The sequence below is a fragment of the Grammomys surdaster genome, unplaced genomic scaffold, assembly GCF_004785775.1.
Source record: "Grammomys surdaster isolate TR1022 unplaced genomic scaffold, NIH_TR_1.0 149, whole genome shotgun sequence".
Taxonomy (NCBI): Eukaryota; Metazoa; Chordata; class Mammalia; order Rodentia; family Muridae; genus Grammomys; species Grammomys surdaster.
In genome coordinates, this window is record NW_021604607.1 from 4,763,537 (window position 1) to 4,766,441 (window position 2,905).

The 2,905-nt window shown below is 35.1% G+C and overlaps 1 pseudogene; it reads right to left on the bottom strand.

Annotated features, from left to right (window-relative positions):
- Positions 1-2,235: 2,235 nt before the first annotated feature.
- LOC114619211 lies at positions 2,236-2,488 on the bottom strand (annotated as a pseudogene).
- Between the last annotated feature and the right edge of the window lie 417 nt (positions 2,489-2,905).

Here is a 2,905-nt window from a genome sequence, read left to right on the forward strand (position 1 = left end):
AGGAGTGGAATAGGTGGATCCTCAGGTAGTACTATATCCAATTTTCTGAGGAATTCCCAGACTGATTTCTAGTGCAGTTGTACCAGCTTGCAAACACACCCACAATGGAATGTTTCTCTTTCTCCACTTCCTATTCAGCATCTGCTGTCATGTGAGTTTTTAATCTTAGCCATTCTGACTAGTGTGAGCTGGAATCTCAGATTTGTTTTGATTTCCAGTTTCCTGATGACTCAGGATCTTGAATATTCCTTTAGGTGCTTCTTGGACATTCAATATTCCTCAGTTGAGAATTCCTTGTTTAGTTCTGTACCCCATTTTTTAATAGTTTTTTGTTGTTGTTGTTGTTGTTCACTGGATTCTAACTTCTTAAGTTCCTTGTGTATTTTTTTTTCTTTGTGTGTTTTGGATATTATACCTCTAATGGATGTAGGATTGGTTAAAAAAAAAAAAAAAAAAAAAAAAACCTCTCCCAATTTGTTGGTTGCCACTTTGTCCTATTGATAGTGTCTTTTTGTACAGAATCTTTGCAATCTTATGACGTCACATTTGTCTATTGCTGAGCTTAGTGCATAAGCCATTGGTGTTCTGTTTAGGAAATATTCCCCTGTGCCCAAGTGTTCAAGGGTTTTCCCCACTTTCTCTTCTTTTAGTTTCAGTCTATCTGGTTTTATGTAGAGGTCAATGATCAACTTGGACTTGAGATTTGTACAATGAGATAAAAATGGATTGACTTGCATTCTTCTACATGCTAACCTGCAGTTCAACCAACATCATTTGTAGAAAACTCTTTTTTTGCACTGGATGGTTTTAGATTCTTGGTCAAAGATCAAGTGACCTTGTATGTGTGGGTTCATTTCTGGGTCTTCAAATATATTGTTTTTTATCACTGTTGTTCTGTAATAAACATTAAAGTCCGGGATGGGGATTCCCCCAGAAGTTCTTTTATTGTTGAGAACAGTTTTTGCTATATTTTTTGTTTGTTTTCTGTTATTCCAAATGAATGTGCAAATCACTCTTTCTAACTCTATGAAAACCTGAGTTGGAATTTTGATTTGGATGTATTGAACCTGTAGATTTCTTTCAGTACAAAGGAAATTTTTACTATATTAATCCTGCCAATTGATAAGCATTAGAGTTCATTGTATCTAGAGATCTCCAATTTCTTTCTTCAGAGATTTGACGATCTTTTCATACACATCTTTCATTTGCTTCGTTAGTGTCACACCAAGGTATTTTATATTATTTGTGAGAATTATGAAGGGTATCATTTCCCTAATTTCTTTCTCAGCCTGTCCATTGAGCAGAGGAAGGCTACTGATTAGTCTGAATTAATGTCATATCCAGCCACATTGCTTATGTTATTTATCAGGTTTAGGAGTTCTGTGGTGAAATTTTGGCATTATTTAAGTATACTCACATATCATCTGCAAATAATGATGTTTGGACTTTTTCTTTCTAATTTGAATTCCTTTGACCTCTTTCTGTTGTCAAATTGCTCTGTCTAGAACTTCAATTCAAGTATTATATTGACTAGGCAGGGAAATTGTGGGTAGCCCTGCCTAGTCCATGATTTTAGTGGGAATGCTTCAAGTTTCTCTCCATTTCATTTGATGTTGGCTACTGATTTGCTGTGTTTTTCTTTTACTATGTTTAGGAACTGGCGTGAAATCCTGATTTTTCCAAGACTTTTATCATGAAGACTTTTATCTTTTTTGTCATGTTAAATTTTGTGAAATGCTTTTTCAGCATCTAATAAGATGATCATGTGTTTTCTTCCCTTAGCATTTGTTTATATAGTGAATTACACTGATGGATTTTTGTATATTGAAGTGACCCAGAACCCCTGAGATGAAGCCTACATGATCATATGGGATGATCATCTTGATGTGTTCTTGGATTCAGTTTGTGAGAATTTTATTGAGTATTTTTGCATTGATGTTCAAAAAGGAAATTATCTGAAATTCCCTTTTTTTTTTTTGGCGGGGGGGTCATTGTGTGGTTTAGGTATAAGTGCAATTGTGACTTCAAAAATCACATCGAACAGTGTTCCTTCTGTTTCTATTTTGTAGAATAGTTTGAAGAGTATTTTTGTATTAGGTAGAATTTTGCACTAAATCCTTTTGGTACAGTGCCTTTTTTTTTTTTTGGTTGGGATTTTTTTTTTAACATTGTTAAAAATATTTATTTTGATAGTCTATCATAAGTCAGTACAGACTCCACTCTGTCACAGATGTGTTGATGTCCTTTCTCATCCAGCCGGAGCGCACACCTTCCATGTTGGACTGCATCCAAATCCAGATGTCCAAACAGTCCTTTATCCCCAAAGTAAGCTTAAAACTGATGGTTCAGGCATTCCAGGATCTGCACCCCTTGTAAATCCCAGGTAAATCACGAGAGAAATAAAGCCCCAACGGATGGCAAACTGGCCACCCTTGAAGAGCTGCTGAAGCCTCTGTTTGGCTTCTTTGCTCAGCTTCACCATGTCAGAGATGGACCAGCCGGTTGGGATATTTTTAATGACTGCTTCTATATCTTTAGAGATTATGTGACATTTTAGATGGTTTATCTGATCCTGATTTAACTTTGATACCTAGTATTTATCTAGAAAACTGTCCATTTTATCCATATTTTCAAGTTTTGTTGAGTACAGGCTTTTGTAGGTAGATCTGATGATTTTTTTAATTTCCTCAGTTTCTTTTGTTATGTATCCCTTTCATTTCTGATTTTGTTAATTTTGATACTGTCTTTGTGCTCTTTGGTTATTCTCCATTAGGGTTTATCTATCTTGTTGATGTTTTCAAAGAACCTGCTCCTGGTTTTGTTGATTTTTTTGTATAGTTCTTTTTTGATTCTACTGGGTTGATTTCAACCCTGTGTTTGATTATTTCCTACCATTTACTCCTCT